Source organism: Myiozetetes cayanensis, unplaced genomic scaffold, assembly GCF_022539395.1.
Source record: "Myiozetetes cayanensis isolate MyiCay16 unplaced genomic scaffold, myiCay2020 scf5-8, whole genome shotgun sequence".
Classification (NCBI taxonomy): Eukaryota; Metazoa; Chordata; class Aves; order Passeriformes; family Tyrannidae; genus Myiozetetes; species Myiozetetes cayanensis.
Genome location: NW_026087742.1, coordinates 27,878,506 through 27,900,199, shown reverse-complemented (window position 1 = coordinate 27,900,199; position 21,694 = coordinate 27,878,506). Strand labels below are relative to the sequence as shown.

General features: G+C 37.4%; 1 long non-coding RNA gene across 5 annotated transcripts in view; it reads left to right on the top strand.

The window, feature by feature from the left end:
• The window catches only part of LOC126649415 (uncharacterized), a 52,354-nt gene extending 30,666 nt beyond the window's left edge, over nt 1-21,688 (top strand). For all 5 annotated transcript variants that reach the window (XR_007631034.1, XR_007631035.1, XR_007631036.1 and 2 more), the window contains 2 exons: nt 10,438-10,562; nt 19,625-21,688. This is a non-coding gene — a long non-coding RNA (uncharacterized LOC126649415). The remainder of the gene's footprint in view (nt 1-10,437; nt 10,563-19,624) is intronic.
• Nucleotides 21,689-21,694: the final 6 nt, after the last annotated feature.

The following is a 21,694-nucleotide window of genomic DNA, read 5'->3' as shown; positions in this document are numbered from 1 at the left end:
TGGTTTAACCCCCGCCAGTCACTAAGTACCATGCAGTCACTTGCTCACTCCCCTCCCTGCAACGGGATGGGGAAGGGAGTGTGCAGGGTAAGATTCACGGGTAAAGAACACTTCAATACCTGAAAAACATAAAATATGATGATGATTTTAACAATAATAGTAAAAATAATTCTAAAAGGGAAAAGGAGAAAGAGGTATAAAGCCCAAAAAAAAAAGTGATGTGCAATACAGTTGCTCAGCCACTGACTGATGCTCATCCCATCCCTGAGCACAAATTGGTGGCTCCTGGACAACTTCCCTCCATTTATATACTGAACATGGCATTCCATGGCATGGAATACCCCTTTGGCCAGTTCAGGTCAGATGTCTTGGCCATGTTCCCTCCCGGTTTATTGTGCATCTGCTCTCTGGCAGAGCACGGGAAACTGAAAAGTCTTTGATTTAAAGTAAGCTCTACTTAGCAACAACTAAAACATCAGCATGTTATCAACATTATTTCACACTAAAACCAAAACACAACACTGTGTCAGCTACTAAGAAAAAAATTAACTGAAACCAGGACAGTATCCACCACTTATTCCATACCAGTTATGTCATGCCACACTTCAATGCCCTATCACCTTTCCTGTGTTTTGATATATGCACATTGATATATTCCCTTAGATACATTCCCTTAGTCTATGGACCATCCATTGAGATAATTTAGTCCATGAAATTAGGCTCTTCTGTCATAACAGTCTTTCAAGGCAGCAAAGATGGTGTGTGGTGTTAGAGGGCTGCATGTTGAAGTCAGTTCTGATTCCATCATTGCTGCACTTCTCCAGTTAATTTACATTAATGTGGTAATCAAAAGGGAGTGGGATTCCAATCCCAGTGTGATGATGAGCACATAGCCTCTGTAGAAGTGAAAATATACAGGAAGGAAGGAAGGATTAGGAAGCAGTGTTCCCCACAGGTTGGCTCTGCAAGTGGAAAAGGCGAAAGGTGTACTATTAATAGTTCCCAATAGATGGCTCCCGAAACACAGAGGTGACAGCAATGCTGAGCACACAGATTAAACTAGTTTTGCAACCTGCGATTCTATCATATCATAAGCTAGTATTGCATAGAACAACAAAATTATAAACTTAGCCCAGGACACAGGGAGTATAGACACCACAACCAGAAACACATACAGCAGTTAAGGTATTACATGAACACATATGAAGAAATTCTAAGAGCAAATAAATGAGCATTGTGACCAGTGACTTTTGAATTAATAAAATGGATGCTTAAAACAAATTGGGTTTAACACTTCCTTGTCAGATCTGTTGTTATGACAACCCTTTGTGCCCCACACTGGGCACTAAAAAGGACTGCCATGGTTTAACCCCAGCTGGTAGCTAAGAATTAAAACCACTTGCTCATGGTTCCCCCACCCCCAGTGGAACCAGGAGTGGAACTGGAAAAATGTAAAACACGTACATTGATATAAGAACAGTTTAATGATAATAGTAAATATATGGTAAAAATAATTTAAAAGGAAAAAGAGAAATAAAATTAAAACCCACAAAAAATAATTGATGCACCATACAATTTGCTCACCACCCAGTGACCGATTCCATCCCATCCCTGAGCAGCAATCAGCAGCTTCTGGCTAAACCATCCCCAGTTTATGTACTAGGCATGATGTTGTATGGTACAGAATATCTCTCTGGCCAGTTCATGTCAGCTGCCCTGGCCATGCTCTCTTCTAAATTCTTGTGTGCCTCTTCACTGGCAGAGCATGGGAAACTGAAAAGTCCTCAATACAGAGTAAGCTTTATTAGCAAGAACTAAAACATCAGAATGTTATCAACATTATTCTCATACCAAATTCAAAACACAGTACTGTGCCACCTACTAAGAAAATAACTCCCTCCCAGCTGAAACCAGGACAAATATCCCTCTCTGTCTTAACATGACCACTCTGTCCTTGTGTGGATGCTTAACACCGAGTTCCTGCAAAAGCCTTAAAGAAGCTAGAGATGTCAACTCATGTCGTAAAACATTATCAACAAGCAGAGACACCTTATCTCTGAGCAAGGTAGCTCCTACATTTCAACAGTTGATAAAAAACAAGGTGATGGGGACACAGATGGGACTTTTTGGTGGCTTTTTCAGGTAAAGATACAGTAGAAACAAAGCAGAATTTATTGTAGAAAAAACAACTGCTGTTGCAATTTTCTGCCATTTCCCCTTCCTTTCCACTGGTACTGTTATCCTGCACTGAGAGGCACTGGTTAAAACCAAATTCGCTGTATGTCTTTAAAATTTTACATCAAAAATTTAATGAAAACAAACCCAATCCAAATATTTGGAAGAATTTTCTGGAAAACAAATGCTGGGAAAAATTTAGTATTTTTGCTAAGTACACCACTGAATAATTTTTTTGAGTATTTTTACAATCCTGATATGATATGTGGTGCAAGAAAGTTTTGGGCTGTTTATAGTGAAGGTAGGAGGTGTTAAAATTACTTCCTGTGCTGAAATTCAATAACTATAGAACAAAAGACCTTTCAATTCCTAGTAAGAGTTGCACTGTCAGATAACTTCAAAGAAAATTCACCCATCTATCACTGCATTCACTGGCAAATTTGGGAATAAGGAATTAATGAATAAAACTTATTGGGGTCCATGTGAAAGACTGAAAACAGACCAGAAGTTGGGGACAAGTGCTTTATGTTGAATTTTGTGAGGGGAAAATTATAATACCATTAATAGTTTATGTAAATTAGACCATGTAAAATCAGTTAATGCTGCATTTAAAAGGAAACAGATAAAGTCAACCAAATGTAGGGAAATGAGGCCAACAAGCAGATTTAGAAGAGGAATATAATGTTTTATTGAGAGTTGTATGCTTGAACACAATAAATGCCCAAAGGTAAATATAAACAGTTGTGGCCTGTCAAATGCAGTGGGAAATAGGAAGAATTTGCATGTGGTGGTACACTCAGATTTTTGACTTCTGATCTAAGGCAGATTCTCTAAGAGTATAGAAAGCAAGTGCAAAGAGTACTATCAGAACACAATGCTCTCAATCCTAGTGGCAGTTTATTCTTTCACATGAGTTACGTGTTATTTGAAAGACAGCATGAATTTTCATTGGGCAAACAAAAACGAGATAACAAGCCAAATAAAGTGATAAAGAGAATAGATATACACTTCAGGCTGGGCACACAGTGGCTGGAGAGCAGCCAGGCAGAAAGGACCTGCGAGTTTGGATTTACAGGAGGATGAACATGAGCCAACAGTGTGCCCAGGTGGCCAAGAAGGCCAATGATATCTGGCCTGTATCAGCAACAGTGTGACCAGCAGGTGCAGGCAAGTGATTCTTTCCCTGTACTCAGCACTGGTGAGGCCACACCTTGAGTACTGTGTCCAGTTCTGGTCCTCTCAGTTCAGGAAGGACATTGAGGTGCTGGAGCAGGTCCAGAGAAGAGCAACGAGGCTGGTGAAGGGACTCGAGCACAAGTCCTGTGAGGAGGGTCTGAGAGAGGTGGAGTTGTTTAGCTTGGGGAAGAGGAGGTTCAGGGGTGACCTCATCACTCTCTACAACTACCTGAGAGGAGGTTGTAGCCAGGTGAGGGTCGGTCTCTTCTCCCAGGCAATCAGCGGTAAGACAAGAAGGCACGGGCTTAAGCTCTGTCAGGGGAGATTTAGGTTGGATATTAGGAAGAAGTTCTTTACAGAGAGAGTGATCAGACATTGGAATGGACTGCCTAGGGAAGTGGTGAATTCTCCATCCCTGGAGGTTTTTAAGATGAGACTGGATGTGGCACTGAGTGCCATGGTCTAGTAACCATGGTGGTAGTGGATCAAGGGTTGGACTTGATGATCTCAGAGGTCCTTTCTAACCCAGCTGATTCTATGATTCATATTAGAGTCAGGAAGAGAGATATTCTTGAGAAATGCTTAAGGAGAGATGACAGTAATGAAGTCCTGAAATCCTAAAAAACATGACGGTAAAATTTAAACTGCTACTGTGAGAACAAGGAAACATGAAAAGAGCACTTAAGTTTACATTGAAAGGTCAAGTGGTAAAGGCGAATGCATTATTTTAGAGAAAAGATTTAAAATGGACATTTCTAAAAGGTACTTAAAGTCCGATTGTACTCACTTAACTTAAAAAATGGATAACTATATAGAATATTGGAAGTTCTATTCCAAAAGTGATTACATAAAAATTGCACCTTCCTACTCAACAGATTTCATTGCTGTGTTTATTCAGAGTCAGATCTATTTACCTCAAAGACAAAAATATGCCTTTACAATTTTTATTCCTGTCCTTTCTCCTTGCAGAGCCCACACAATTCAGCCAGGGGTCTAGATGTTATTCATTCTTCTGCAACAGCTAAATCGCTTCACAAGTTTCAACTGAATATACTTGCAACAGTAGTTGAAACACTGATTCAGTGCAGATATGCTGGAGTTAAATCCTACAGTCTGAATTTTGGAGTAGGCCAGAAAAGTTCTTATTGGTTCATCCTGGTCTTAAAAGCTGTCTAATTTGACTAAACATTTTCTTAAAATACCCAACCCTAAAAGTCATGGGGTTTTTCCACTGATTTCAGTCAAACCTAAATATATGCAGACATAAACTAATTCTCAGTCTCTTTCTGTCATTTGTTGGCTTGAATGTAGTTGACCTTTAACTAAATTTTTTGGTTGGTGGAATTTTTGTTAAAGAGGTTTTATCTGGTTTCTCCAATATTCTTCACTGTTTGTAATATTAAAGGTATTAATGTAAATGAATACCTAATAATACCTAATTAATACATAATAAATACCTAAATGTAATATTAAAGGTATATATTTACAGAAAATATCTAGAATGGGCATTTCAGCAAGGTACTTAAATTCAGGTTGTACTCTCATATTTAGCTAAAAAATGGATGTAAGTACTCCAATTGCCTATGCTATGTGAATCATAGAGATTCAATTCTTGATTCTCTCCATTTTTCTCTATTCAGTCTTTTAGTCTTTCCAAACTGAAATGGGAACTTTTTCAATTCAACTTACACAAAGTTCTGGTAACATGATGTATGTAAAATTAAAGGTGAACAAATTTTGGATCTTTCAGACAAAAACATCTGCCTAAGAACAGGTCAAATAGATCAAATTAAGAGCATCTGAAAATACTGCTCTTGAGAGCTAAAAAAAGATGCAAATTTTGTGTTCGGAGAGATGGGTTGGTGACAAAAGGACAATTCGAATGCCATTAACGTCATGAACTGTGAGTACTTGACTAAGATGCACCTGAGACAAAAATCTCAAACTTTACAAAGGTAATTTCCTAAATGCTGCTAACATACAGGACATGGACCAAACCTTGGTTTGCTATATATTTAAAAAAAATAAAAATAGAGAGAAGCCTCATAAACTGCTTTTCTCTAATATGATGGGGGAGCAGAAAAGATCTGAAATTTATCAAATTGGCAACCATATCTTTGATTTAAATCTGAAAAGTTAAGGAGGGGGTCCCTATTTCAAAATCAGCAATTACAATCAAGCTGTTAGTGCACATTTTAAACTCAGGGGTTCTTTTCAAAAAACAATGTTAATTTCCCTAAGCTCTTTCTCCCTACCAATGAAAAAAACCCATACAAAAGCTAATGTGAAAAGTAAACAACCTGTTCTTCCTCAACATTACAGTTGCCTGTTTAAAAGCAATCTATAGCCAAAAATATTGTAATTTAAAAAGTAAAGAGAGTTTCAGAAAATTTCAGTGAGGTTACCAGAAATAAACATCTTTAAAGCAAATGCAACATAGACCTAAAAAACACTATGGCTAGTTGGGAACTTCTATTGAATGCTTAAATACAGGGAAAACAATTTTGCCTGCCCTTGTTGAGGAAGCCTTGCACACAGCTCTAGATTTTCCTACCTTTGAATGAAAATGAGGAGAAACACACAGATGTTCTGCTTTGTTAGCTGTGCAAGAAGGATGGTAAGGGATTTTCAGGATTTTAAGGGATTTTATCATAACAATTTCTGCATATGTCTGTCTCTGACTTGAGAGAGATCACCTCATTATTTTAAAGACACTACTAGAAAAGCAATTTAATACTAAATGATTCCTCTTTATTTAAGAGGATATTCAGTGTGCAATATCGAAAATGTTGAGTTACTCCAATGAGCTTGTCAGGTCAACATTAAAATCTTTTGCTTCAGAGGGCAAGTCTTGCCTCCTAATTACAAGCCTAATTTTCTTCTCATGGATATCAAGATTATATTCATTACAGTCAAAAGAGTTTCACTACAGTATAGTCATGAGGGGAACTATAGCATGGAAATCTGTTGAAGATAAGAAAAACTAAGAGCCTCCTTTTCCTTCATTAATAATTCCAGATAGCTGCATATGGTCAAAAATATGTTTTACATGGCATTTTTAAAGCTCCAACAAATCACTGCAAATTACCTGTTCTTACCTCCCTGCTTGTTATTGTGAGTTGCAAACCTTAATTAAGGCACTAACATCATCTTTTTCTGTCATGTGTGTCTTGTTTGCTGAGTTTTCAATCCTTAAATAGCTAGTGTCATGGAATACAGACTTAACCAAATATAGATACAGTCTACTGACTGTACTGAAAGTCAGAATGCCAGGTATCAGCATTTTGAGAATATTGTTATTAATATTTTCAAATTTTATGCAATTCTAGATTTATCAACCCATAATACTAGCAAGCCTTTTTCAATGCCTCAGCTAGCTCCAAAACTGCTCTGTGCTAGCAATTGAGTATGCATTTTAAATAAGAACAAATAAATGAAAACTGAGACAATAAAAAGAAAGAAACCCTGTTTATTTGTGCATTTCTAAATGAAAAGTTATTGCAAGATTAAGTGATAAATGAAGCATTATTTGAATCTAAAATAACAATGAAAAATAAAACTATATGTACAGAAATATGTGGTAGGCAGTGATGTATCTATCCCGATCTTTCTTTCCATCTATCTAATGAAAGATTTATCTTTCTAATGAAACAGATCCACGAACTAATTCCCAGAAAGAATGTTGTGACATAGTACATAAGAAAATTAAATTATATGGCTAAAGGTGGGTGAAAAAAAAACTGTATTAAAAAGCTGTCATATAAAATATTTCTTAATTTACCTTTAAAGATACCTTAAAACACCCTTCACAGCTTCAGTGATGTAAACTGAAACAGCACTTCTGATGTCATTGCAAATATGGTGATTTATACCAGAAGACAAGAATCCAATCCATTATTTTTTTTCAATGCCCTATGTAGAATGGTGCGGTCTATCACTACTGAAGTTTTTGGGCTATGTAATATGAGGGCATATATATAAAGGGATCATTAAGAATATATTACATTTAAATAAAAATGCCTTTTAGCTCTTAAGTTATAGGCTTTAAAAAATATATGTAATTTATGAACTCAGTGAATTTTCCAGTGAAGGATCCAAATTATAGAGAATAGTGCTAATACAAATCACAACTAATTAGTAAACTCTGCCAGTAATATATAGGAACACTAAATATTGTTGAATGGAAATGCTACAAAAGCAGGATAAGAATAACAAATGTGATTCCGATACGATAATCAAAATGGAATGTGATGATTTTAATATTATCTTAAGATGAGCTAGGGAGAAATAAAAGGGCTGATTATTTTAATCCCTGCAGAAATAGGCTTAGGTTGACCTAAACACTGTTCCTTGGTTTGATTACATTCCTCTCTGAAGGTATACTGCCTTTTCAGAAAAACAAAGCCAGTCAAAGAAAAGGAAATAAAAAAGAAAAGAAAAGGAAAAAACCTGAAAACATTCTGTACTAAAAATGCCTTTTTTTTCCCTATTTTAAGCTCCCTTTTAATTGACTACCTCAGCAACTGTTTTAATTTCATAGGAACTGAGCTGCGAAACATTAAGGTTATATTCACCAGGAAGGATATGAAAGCAGGATGTGTTTATCATACAGAGCTATTGTGGCTTAACCCCAGCCAGCAAACAGTTACCACTCAGCTGCTCACTCACTCCCCAGTGAGGAGAAGAATCAGGAAAAAAAGTAAGCCCTGTGGGTTGAGATAAGAAAAGTTTTATAACTGAAACAAAATAAAATATAATAATACTACAAGTAATGCACAATACAGTTGCTCACCACCTGCTGATTGATGCTCAGCCTGTCCCTGAGTAGCGATCAAGCCAGCTAGCTCCTAGCCAGCTCCCCACTGTTTTTATGCTGAGCATGATGTTCCATGGTATGGAATATCCCTTTGGTCAGTTCTGGTCAGCTGTCCTAGTCATGCTCCTTCCCAGTTTCTTGTGCATCTCCTCTCTGGCAGAGCATGGGAAACTGAAAAGTTCTTGAGTTAGAGTAAATGCTACATAGCAACAACTAAAATCTCAGTGTGTTATCAATGTTATTGTCATATAAATACAAAACACAGCACTATGCAAGCTACTAAGAGAAAAATTAACTCTTTCCCACCTGAAACCAGGACAAGAATGCATTTACAAAATGGTATAGGCAACTGTGGTGTTGCTGAGAAACTGAATACTTTTAATTAGTAACATGATAAAACTGAACTCTGCACATCATGGGAATAATTTAAGGGGAAAGAAATGAGCATAGCTGCAATCATCACTCTTTGGGGTTTGGCAGAGATGAGCAAAGAATGGCAATTTAATCTAATACCTAAAATTCTTGCAAGTCAGTAAATAGTGGTCAACACTACTGAAAATATTTGTAAGAAGTATACTGTTAAGAACAATGCTTTTCACATCTGATTTGTGTTATTCTATACCAAATCTAACACTGTCAGCTGGATTCTTGGCCCAGATCTGCAGTCCCATGCATACAATTCACTGACCCACTACAAGTGCTTTCTCTCAACACATTCAAGTTTCAATACTGACTAGAAGGCATCAAAGATGTCATGAAAAAGCTCAGTCTTTCTGGAGTCAATCTGTTGCCATCTTCACATAGGAACTCATCCAGTAAGTGTGAGATACTTGAGATGCACAAGTATATCCTGTGCAGGTTTAAGAGTTGGACTTAATGATCCTTTTGGGTCCCTTCCAACTCGGTGCACTGTGTCATTCTGTGATAATTTTTGAGTGATGAGGGCAGCACCAAGCTGAATATCACACACCTAAGAATGGCCAATATCTCATTGTTGATCCTTTGAGAAGCAACTATAATCTACATTGCCAACAGTGACAGTAAACAGATAGCTACTCCCTCTCAGCACTCTCCCTGTGCATTCTCACAGATGGAGCACTGTTTTCATTACAAGGTATAGAAAATTGACTGTATGTGAGTAAGTTTTCAGATGTGAATCATGAAATTTGAAAAAAAACCACAACAGAACCAGCCAAAAAACCAACCAACCAAACAAAAAAACCCCACCTTTGCACTTCCTTATGTTTATCAGAATCTAGAATAGGTAGGAATGGAAAGGGTAAATTCCACTACTAGACATGTCCAAGAGTCATCTGTCTGTACAGAAAGTTCCACTTGAATATGAGGAAGAACTTCTTAATTGTGTGGATAACTGTGTTCTGAAACAGGTTGCCCAGAGAGGTTGTGGAGTCTCCCTCATGGGAGATATTCAAGAACTGTCTGGATGCAATTCTGTGCAATGTGCTTTAGGATGACCCTGCTTGAGAGGGAAGGTTGGACCAGATGACCTACTGTGGTCCCTTCCAACCTGACCCATTCTGTGATCCTGTGTATCTGGGTCATTTTTCTGAAAAGACTTCTGAAGTGTTCTTCTTTTGCTTTTACCATTCCCAAGAAGAATGGGGTGTAAAGGTAAGGATGTCTCTCTTGGACTCTGTAGAGGGCGATATGTGTTGGTAGTATCATACAGTAAACAACATTAACAACAATTAATTGTTTGACCTATCACTCATTAAGTTTTGTTGTATTCTAATTGCACAGAAAATCGTATGAAGTACCAAGCTTAGGCTTCAGGTGAAAGAATAGTCAAAATAGTTTTTGCTTACAATTTAGCTGTCATCCCTTGAAATGCAATCTGGAATCTGAGCCAAACTTTCTATTTTTATTGCTGCAAACAACAAAATCCTGCAGAATAAATTAGGATACTTACTGGCATCTATGTAAATGTGTTAAAGAAATGTCTTCAGGTTTCCTGCAGCAGAGTCTCGGATGTCTGATTCCAGGAAGAAATAATTTAATATTTGACTGGTACAACAACAGGAACGGCTCAGGCTGGGTACCCCAAACAAAGGAATCCATGGGAATGACACAGTTACAATCTAAGTTTCCTGCCCATCATGCAACAGTTTGGTCCAATGGTATTATTAGGGTCTTCTTGTTCTGCATTGGTTCTCTTCACTGTCTCTAGGTGGGCTGGTTCTCCTAAAATCTCTAAGGCTTCAGCTTCTGGTGATGGGGGTAGTGACGTTCTTTGCTTCCTTATCTTCCAGCGTGAACCAGCTCTGGGGTCTCCCTTTACTCAAGATGAAAAGCTCAGCATATCTAGGAAAAGGTTCACAGCCTGAGGTCTGAGGCTTCAGCACATCTAGCTACTAATGGTAATATTAGTCACTGAGTGAGTAATTTCCTTTATTCCTTTACCAATGTAGCACCTGAGTCATGTTCTTGTAACAACTCCCAGGCAATTTTATTTAGTTTCTGTCGTAAACAATTGTCTACTAGGTCAAAAAGACTGATAACATAAAAGAAAGCATATCATCACTCTCTCAAAGTGCTCTCATTGCTCTTTTCAAGCTCTGAAAGAGAAATAGAGATAAAAACTAGCAAAAAGAGATGTTTCAGTAACAAAAGGGAGGACATGAATCTCTGAATATACTCAGAGAGCAAGTCTATTCAATAAGAAGATGCTATCTTCACGTAGTCATTTATCACACTAGATTTGCTACCTGAAATGCTCTTACAACATAATGAGGCTGGTGTAGAGTAACTAGAATAGATATGAGCCTCAGACACTCGTGCTTGTGGTCTGCTATTGTAGATCAAATCCCTTTTAAGCTTTTTTTTAAGACAATGCTAGACCAAGAGACAAAGTGACTAAAAATTATGCCTGTCCACTTCTGCAGACCGTGTGGGCAGTGTAGCTATTTACATGTCACAGCTTGTCCATGAGAATTAATAAAGTATGTTTTGGTCTTGCTTATCTCAACAAGATTATAATTTTAGTTAGATCACACCTCATGGCTGAAGCCAAAGTAGTGATAAATAGTCAGAAAATTATTTCTGGAATGAGGTAATTCAAAAATGATCAATGACGTCTGGACTTTTAGCTGCTATGTGTAATGGAAACTGTGTATGGATTAAATGTGAAATAGGACAATAAATAAGGAACTTGAAAGCTACACTGGCAACTGATGAACAGCCAAAAAGCCAGTGCTACTCTACAAACCCTTTCAAGAAAAAAATTATGAAATAAATTTCATTTTTGCTATCAACATGTCTCCTGGCTAGCTCTATATGCAGAGATTAACATTGACTTTGTGTGAACAATTTCATATTGCTCCTACATTTTAAACAAAAAAATCCTTTCCCAATACTTTGAAAAAAATTTTAAAAACTTGTATACTGATTTTGTAAATTCTTGTAGGATCTTTCAGGTTAAGGCACGTTTCTCTCTATATCAGTCAGACCAGAAGATGTTTCTGTCTGACACTAGTCAGTGAAATTAATCTCCTCTAAGCAGACACCTTCATTACCAGCTCTTCAAATGGCATATGAAGTTTTTCGGAACACCACCTTGTGACTACCTTGATATTCTGCTGTGCTGTACATTGCAAGAGTGGTCCAGGGTCCCATTAAGACTTCATAAATGGAAAAGGCAGCCCCTTATTCACCAGCGATTTCATAATCATCCTTAGCATAAACACTTCACATAATGAACATCTTTACAAAAAACTTAAATATAAGCAATATGATTGCAAAGCTGTCATGCTCCTGGAATACTGACTGCCCCCCATCTCTTTAAAAATAGTAAGGGAAGCCAGATGCAGTCACATTCCTCTCTTAATTTAGTGCTTGATTAAATCATAAGCAAATCATCAGACTATGATGAGCAAACCACCCTCTATACCTAATGATGTTATAATCATCAGAGCAATGTAAAAAATTAAAATCTCAAAGCAAAGGCTGACTGAGTCTAGTATTTTCTAAACATGCATGGATTGTTGATTAATATATCTTATACAACCACCAAAAGTAGACCAAAGCATATGATTCATTAAAGTCTGCTGGCTGGAACTGCTGATTGATTACACTCATATATCTGTGATCAAGAACTGATTTATGGTAGCTGTCTCTAACCCACTTTTTGAGAGATAGTATTGACCCTATTGGGTCAAGTAATAAGTACTCCATAGGCAGGAATACCAAAACACAGGAAATGACATCAAAGTTTATAAGCACATATCAACCTCAATAAAGGTACATGAAAAGAAAGTTTTTTTAAGCAACTGAAGTACATAAAAGCTATCCAATTGTAGGTAGAAAATTTCATGTAACTCATTGTTACCTCTGATCAGGTTACAGTGAGTTATGTGGCTTTATGGCAGCTGCCTTTCAGTCACTAGACCTTCAAGAAGTTGCATGAGACTAATATATATTCAGACCTCTATTCTGTATATTTTCAATTTGCTGTGAGTTGAATTCAGTATAATCAAACTATACACTCCAAAACAAAACAATCCAATAAAGGTTTACCATGCCTTTAGCAATTTGGAATCACATGTATAAAGATATCTGAAAAGGGAAAGAACGAAAACAAAAATTTGGCAGAATTTATGATATAATTAGACTGCTGCCTTATTTTTCAGGCTAGTGAGGTTTGGTATACAACACTAAGCAATAAAAGGGCACCACAATCTGCACACAGTATTACATATGCAGATTTTTACGGGTGGACAAACTGAGGAACGTGGCAGTTCTGTGATGGCTGCAGAGCAAACAAGCAAGTGCTAAGAGCAGAAATATAAAATTTCATCCACTCTTTTATTAAAAGGCTAAACTCCAAGACACTTTATTGTTGCTTCTTTTTCTTCTTGGTGCAAACCCTTTATTTTTTATGTCTTTCCTTACATGCCCATAATCATATTCACACTGCATTCTGCACAGCTGCATTTGCTCACCAGTTCTTTAATGCACTGCACCAAAGCAGTGGTTAGCTGAGCAGATTTTTTTACGCAAGGCCATGTTTGCATTCTGGTTTGTTGAGATGCTCCTGCTAAGGATCAATCACTAGAATATATCACAAAAATTATAAATATTAATATTTATATTAATTTAGGCCTGCAGCCTAAATGAATTAATACTTTATACTTATTTATATGAATACTTTATATTAGTTCAGGCCTGCAGCAGATTCCCAACAATTCTAGACATTCCCACTCTGTAACATTCCTGTACCTATAGGACACTCATGCTATTCCCTTTTTTTTTGATTCTTTTTGGAACCCCCTGCTGCAAACTGAAGACACTTAAGAAAAGTCCAATAGATTTATCAATAACAGTAGACAGAACTCAAACAAGGAGTATAATCCTTGTAACCAGGTACATAAGTTTGCCAGAGACATGGCAGACCTGACACCATGGCAAACCCATCAGACTTCCAGAGCTATGTACTGGAGAACACCAGAATTCTTCTGTTTCAAGGGCTATCAACATAATTTGGAGAAAAGCCAGGTGTGGCAAGAGGAGACATCAAGCTCAGGTATGTATTTTCTGAAGAAAAGGGAAACAATTATCCTGAAAAATCAAACTGGCAATGTAGACCAGCTTTTAGCAAAATCCTAAATGGTTTTTACTCAAAAAAGTCACCTTTTGAAAATATAATTTCTCATCAGCTTCATTATGAGCACTTGATAGGCCTGTATATTGGTGTCATGACCTTGCCTCCTATGTCACCAGGCTTTTTCTGCAATTCTGAAAATTGAAGAACCATAGAATAGTTTGGGTGAAAGGGACCTCTAAAGCTCATCTAGTCCAACCCCCTGCAATAAACAGAGACATCTTCAACTGGATCAGGTTTCTCAGAGTCCTACCCAACCTCACCTTGAATGTTTCCAAGGGTGGGCTGGAACTTTTTCAAGAAGTATAGGAGTTTAGAGCTGGAATACATATTCCATGATTTTCATATATAAAACTTAAAGAAAAGTAAATAAATATCCAAGGAATTTACACAGTAATGTGGTTTGCTTTTCCATTACCTTACACCCAGCTTCAATGTTTACATTAAGATGCTACTTCTCTGATCACTCTTTACATCTCACTCTGCCCTGATTAAAAATTGCCCAAATGGGAAAAGTAGTAGTTGCCCCCTAAATCCTGCAAGTTAATGGTGGCTTCTGATCTCTGCTGAGCTACACAGAGTAATGAAGCAAGGCAAAAAACCAAGCTGCTAAAACTTTTTTTAGGTGAGCTTGTGGCAAAAATGTTTTTGCTTGCTGCACCCCTCTTTTGCCCTGTCAAGCCTAGAAAATGCTACCAAACAGGAAGAATGGGGAGTGTGGGCATATAGAAACATTCTTTCCTGATTCTTCCAAATTATAGCAAAAGGAAAGTGTGGAAATCAGCCACATGGCTCTTTCAGTCTAATTTATATGCTGCAGGGTTTAGAGGGAGTAAATAGCTATTCTCAAATTCCCATTTTTAAATGTACCACCCTGAATGAAGGAAGCAGCAGCATGGAATAAAAAGCTGTATCAATACACATGGGGAAACATACTTTGCCAAAGATATGGAAGCACAGTCTCCTCAATGTACAGTGCTGCATAAAAAGTATGGTAGTTATCTTGGCTCCAGAAAGTAGTTATTAAAAAAAAACAAATATTGAGCCTACCAGGAGAATATTCCATTAGTGATGTGCTAAAATTAATTTTAGTGAGGTCTCTCTGCTTCTCTTGGCAAGAAAACCTAATGCACCAAATGATCCTTGAGTTTTTGATGAATGCCTTTAATCCTGTTTGTCTGGACAACTGCAAACTACTGATGCTAGAGAGCACAGAGTTCTGGAAGTCATAAAATATTCTTGGCAGTGATGTATGGAGCTTTAAAGGGGATCAAAATACAGGTGTTTTCTAAACATCCACTAGGTTAATGGATCTGAAGTGCGACATGATGATTTTCATCTTCGTTCACTGGAAACTGGACATGACATTTGCAAGAATAAATGCAATTTTGCAGCAAAATATGCTTGGTATTTATTTATATTTAAATCATAGTTTGACACATAAGGTGTCAGAGAATACAGTATATTTTTGCTGTAATTGGGAAGATACAGGAGTAAAGTCCATGTTTTTCCCACATCTTTCCAAGCACACAATCAAGCAGACACTGAGTTCATCACATGTTAAGGGTAACACAGAAGTAGTAGACTGGCCTTGAGGCAAATACCAGGTACTTCAAAGGGAGATGCAAGAAGCCTCAGATTTGAGAGCTAAAGAATGACTTTCTCAAAGGGAAACTTTATTAGATGCCTTTCACTCTTTCTCTTATCCTGGATGAAAGATGACTTTCATCTAGAAACACTTGGGCTTTGTTATACCTTTTGTATTTTTGTTTCTTAAACCTTTCACATGTGTTAATCAAAGCCACCATTTATCAAAGAAAACTCTTTATGTTTTGATTTGATGGCTTTGTTCAGTTTCTTTGGGGGCTTTTTTGTTTGTTTGTTTTTTAAATTGTTCTGCATGGATAAACTCGATTGCTGTTGATCATTATTGGCTAAAAATCTTGTGCTTTGACAGTTCCACTTTTTGTTTCCTGATACACAATGCCTCTAACAGTTCCCCAGCAGAACTACAGGTATGCACGGTTACGTACCAGTGATCAGTTGTGTAAATATGTAAGTACATTGGCTCTGAAGACCACAATCTCTTTTTGTAAACATGGATATTGCCTTTGCAACCTTTTCATGCTTTAAAAATAATGAAAAGTGGGAAAAAATTCTGCATTCAATCTCAAAACCTGTGTCCTGATCTGGCATTGACATCAACTTGATTGGACTGCTTATGTGTACTAAGAAAATTATATTCAGCCAGGGGAAGGGACTCAAGAATGCTATTTGCCTGACTGCCAGATCCTCCTGCCAGAGCCATCTGATCAAGGGACAAAGCAGGTTTTTCCATTACATTCTAGTTTTCCAAATAAAAGTGAGAATAATGTTGTGGTTTTTAATTGGTGTGAGTTTGCAAACAATCAAAAAAATCACTTCCCATAACTAGGGAAATCTATTAAAGGTTCTTATTTCAGGCCTGAAAAAGACACCACTCATTCAGTACATTCCTGAGCTCTGAAGAACTGAGCCAATATACACAGGGCTTTGATTTTTTGCTATTTTTTGGTCCAAGTCAGTTTCTCCTCTATGTTTCAAATTCTCTTGTGATTGAAAACAATGGTATCAAAAGAATAATTCTTAAGCAACATTAATGGCAGGGCAAACGTAAATCTTACTCAGTGTTGACTTCCAAGGTCTTTAGCCCTGTTTCAGTTGTTCCATCAGTCACACAATTCAGGAAGTACACAAAGCATATGTGTGACATGGCTGTAAGATTCAATGGCTTTCAACATGCTAACAGAGCAAAAGTCAAAGGAAACATTTTATTGACTTCTTCAACTCATTCCTCTCTGGAGCTAGTTTGCAACAAATGTTTTTAATGGATCAATAGTATAATTCAATGGGTATGAATAATTTCATAACTCTCAAGTTTCTGTGAGTTCTCTGAATGAATCCATTTTGCTTAAAATCTCAGTAAGTTATTGAGTCAGCAAGTGGAAGATTAAAGACCATATTCTTAGAAGGGAAGAAAAATGAAGTGCAGCAAAAAACTAGTAGAAAGCTGTGAGAAGAGAGAAGTGAAAGCTGTTCTTGAAGAGTATTTTCAAACATTCAGTAGGAGCATATAAAGAGTGGACATACCATAAACTGACCACTGACAAAAGCTTAACAACATGTGGTAGTTGCAGTAAAGAACTCTGTTTACTTGGACAATTTCTGTTCTCAGTTTTACAAGTGTAAAGCACATGATATGAACACATGACATTACAAGCTACCTAAAAAAAAAAGTTCTTCCTGTGACTACTAATAACAAGCTATGGTCCTAAGTGGTAATTTTCACCAAAAAATCCTGGGCACACTTTACCATGCAGATGCATTTTATTGGGAGAAATGGAAACACAGTCATGCAAAAGAAGTTGCTCTAAAATAAAGATTTAGTAGCAAGACAACCTTTTCTTGATTATTTGATTGTGAGCTAGGTCCTCTCTTGCCATGAACTGCCTTTGGATCAGAAGGCTTTTCCAGTCTTGAGATTACGTGTTTCTTTGATCAGGCTCAGTCCTATGTCAACGTGTATAAGTGGCTTTGGGAACACATTTTGCTTCATGTCCTGCCAAGAGAATGGGCAAGCCAAGATAAGAGTTGACCACTTATATCCAACTGTACAGGAAGCCCTTGTGAGTTTCTGCTCCAGCAAGACACCATCCTACTCAGAGAGCATCCAGAATCATTCATAACTGTGATCCAAATTTTGTTTTGTTTACAGTTACAGACATCCATTTTAGCATTCAGAAATGGGGAAATTAAGTAGGGTAACAGAATGTAAAGTGAACACTCCAGAGAAAAGCACACCCCAGATATTACCACATTCACTGGCAACTGCAATAAAACATCACAGCAGTGCCCTGCAGTATGCCCTGAAGCTGCAGAATGCTGCACAATAAAATATTTAATAATTATCACAGTAAGTTTTTAAAAGGCTAGAATAACATCGAGTGAAAGCCCAAACAGGGGGAACAACTCAAATGAGACGGAAGAACTCTGAAATCACAGGATATGATCCGGAGAGTATTTATATTCCAAAGGTATTAGTGTATTGCTCACAGTGATTAAAGTACCATCTTCCTGCTTCTGACTTCAAGGGAATTTCTATGGACCTTAAATAACAGAAGTTCTGCCCGACATATTGGGTTACAGTACCATACAAACACAATTATAGAACTCTGAAATCAATATAGAGCTGTACAGAAATGTGCGGTCCAATAAGAATGATATCTCCAAGTCCCATGAGCACTAGCTGTTAATACAGCAATAGAGAGAGCTAGGCATAATAAATAACCTCGAGTTTGATTCCATTGTTAACTGGCCTACTCTTGTAGAAGTGCAAATGAAAGTTTTCTCCCTCTCACAAATTGTTTGTGTCATAGTCTTTTCATAACTTTTTCATCTGACTTCTATGAGTGTTACCTACAATTTACATATACAGAATATAGACTAGCCCTTACAACTAAGATGCAGGCTAGAGTTCATATGGCTTTGATACCTTAAAATTACTCCTATCCTGAAGACTGAATTGCACTGAATTAATTACTGAGGTCTTATATAAGAAAATATACTTGTCCTTTGGAGGACAGGGAAAAATGTCAAGAACTGTTTCAATCTTTTTTCAGTGGAATTGATAGCAGTACTACCAGTATTCTGTGTCTGTAAGATTGTGTATCAATCAGACTTTGACTGGAATACTCTCCTTGTGTGGGGTGAAAATCACCAGAAGCATCCCAAAGGCGAAGGATTTACCTTTCACTGAATTCAGTAGATGCTGAGGAGCTTTAGTCCCCTGATAGATTAGGTCTAGATTAGAATAACCCCCACTGTGCTTCTGTTGATCACAGTCATGGAGCTTGAACTAATCTCATAAACAGACTTTGGGGCTTGAAACAGTGTGGACTAGGATAACCATGACTTGAATAAAATTTTGTAAAACACAGTCTGTGATCTGTGACACAGGTGTTGGAGCCATTATCAGAATCTTTGCATGTTTTAGCAATAAAACTGACAACTGGGCAGTGCCTACTGGTAGCATGCCAGATTCTGGAAGCCCATGCCAAATACTCATCTCCAGTGAGTGGCTTGCTCACTGTGCCTCCATGACTAAAAGCACTTAATGCTAAGAGACCATTTTCATGACAGACAACAAGACTTCTTGTGCTTTGCCCACCCACAGAGAGTGTCCTGCAGAATAGGTTATGTGCTTTTCGTAGAACAGTTTCCCCACTGCTTGAACTGCAGCCCTTGAAGTGACTGACATAACTACAAATTTCCATTCGAGGAGAGAGAAATCAGTAAAGTAAGTGAAAGCCATCCCACTTGAGAGAAATCTGCAGGAATACAGAAATTATGTATTGTAAGATGGAAAAAGGAGGGTTATGGTTGGAGTTAAGCAAGGTTAAAGATTGAAAAAAGGCTGTAGGAACTGTTTATATTAATGTCTTCACATGAATGAGCTGGGTCAACTGCAGGAATCATATTGAAAGTTTTTCTAAATGATGCCAGAATAACCTGTTCATTCATCTTTTATCCATCTGGCCCCTTCAAGGCAACATACATCTTGGAAACTGAGCAGTAATTCAACAGTGAACTGTCTACCAAATAGAGTTTTTGAAGAGACAGTGAAATGGGGGATAGCAAGGATCAAAATGGTTGAGCTAGGATTTTCATATCTATTTCCACAGAATCTTTCCTTCAAACTCATCCTGGTTTTCTACACACTGACTTCAGGAACCAGTGAGATGAATTCTTCATGGCTCTGTTCTCTGTAGGAAAATTTTTTCACCTGTTTTTATTTTCCTCAGGCATTTTGACAAGATTAAAGAGTTAAAAATGTAGAAGAGAAACAGAGAAGTGAAGGAAGAGCCAGCTTCTTGGTGAGTTAATGGTGACCCACAGGATATTTCCTCTTCCTGCTTAGAATTCACTTAGCTTTTAAGGTTGTTAAGTGGTATTTGTACAATAAGTTGTGTCTTTTAAAGCAAAGAATTTACACAAGCTTAAACACTTCAGAAGGAACCTTTGCAGATCTAGTTGTCTCTTCTGTTTAGCTTTTTCAAGAGAAAGCAAGCAGGAAAACAGCATTGGTATCCGGAGGGGACCTATCACTTGAGGTAGCCTGGACTGGGATACATATAGGTACAAAAATTTGAGGACAGCTTTTACGCCTTCAGGTTCAAGGATGAGTGAAGATTTAACTTTGCAGCACTCTATGTCATCTTTTATAGGACTAATGGAGACAGAAAAGACAGTCTTACTGATAAAATTGCACTTGAAATGTCTACTAGTTGACTTAAGGTCCATAAATGGAATATATGTTTCTGGTAGTTTCAGTAGGTGGTACAACTATTCCTATGAGACTAGGACTAGGATTTGCTTCTCCCAATTTATTAAGAGTTCTAAGAGAGCAGGACCTTGACCATAAACCTGTACAGTTTAATGGAACAATTTTTATTGGTTTTAATGTACCTTACTTCAGTGCACTGCAGACAGCATAACAGAAATCTCCAATAGGAAAGTTGAAATGTAGTGCAGAGTCTACTTATTAGGTACAGAAAAATGTATCTTCTTTCCTGGGTGTGTAAGATGCAATTTAGAAATTAGTGTTCATACGAACATCTCAGAAATTAAGAGAATATTTAAGACTCTTCAACTTTTAACATTCCATTTATGGAATCACACAGAATATCTTGAGGCTGGAAGAAAAGACTGTCTAGGCTAACCCCTGCTCCTGAACCATAGTCAGTTAGAGCAGATTGCTTGGTGTTCAATCAGGTTTTGAACATCTCCAAAGAGAGAATATCCAAATATATTCAAGAATTACACAACATAGTTGGGCACTCTGTTCCTGTATTTGACCTACAGTAAAAAAAGAGGGGGTTTATATTTAAACAGAATTTTCTGGAATTGAATTTATGCCTCTTACACAACTGATAATAGGTTGACTTTGTTTTCTTTATTCAGACATTCATACCCATCAATTAGATCCTCCCTGAACCTTCTTTTTTAAGATCTCTCAGCCTCTCCTCATAGGAAAGGTACTTCAGTCCCTTTATCATCTTAATGGCCCTTTACTGGACTTTCTCCAGCATGTCCGTATAATTCTTGTGCTGGGGAGTCCAGAGCTGAACACCTATCCCAGATGTGATGTCACCAGTGCAGAGTATAGGGTAATAACTTCCTTGATCTGGGAACACATTTCTTACTGCATTCAGAGATGCTGTTGGTCTTATTTGCATCAAGGGCACATTGCTGACTCACCTTCAACTTTCCCTTGAGGACTCCTACATCACTTTTTTATGCAACACTGCTTCCTGGCTTTGGTATATGAGGTTATTCTTTTTCATGTACAGGATGCTGCATTTCCCTCAACAGGTGTATCAATCAGTCCTCCCAATTTTGTATCATCTGCAAAATTGCTAAGGGTGCACTCTGCCCCACCATCCACCTCATTATTGAAAATGTTAAGTTGTATTCTACACGAGATAGATAGCGTCATTTATCATTTTCAGGCACTGCAGTGAAGAATGATAGGGGACAGAAGCACGTTTTCCATAGCAAGTAGTATTTCAGCAAATCTAGCGTAGTTTTTACTGACAAATACATCTTCTGTAGTGACAGAATTCTCTTGGGATCAGTCTCATAAATAAGAGCACGTTCCCCTCTGAAAAAAAAACCAAATCAACAAACTAGTGGGTGCAGGGCAAAGAAACTGTGACAAAGAACTGACTTTGCAGAAAACTGGGAGTCAACAACAACTACTCCAGGCAACTGATGTCCTCTGCCAACTTATGTACCTACACCAAAAATATATAAAAAAATAAATAATTGCTTATGTAAAATTAATTTCCCTTCAAAAGCTTCAGTGCATGAAA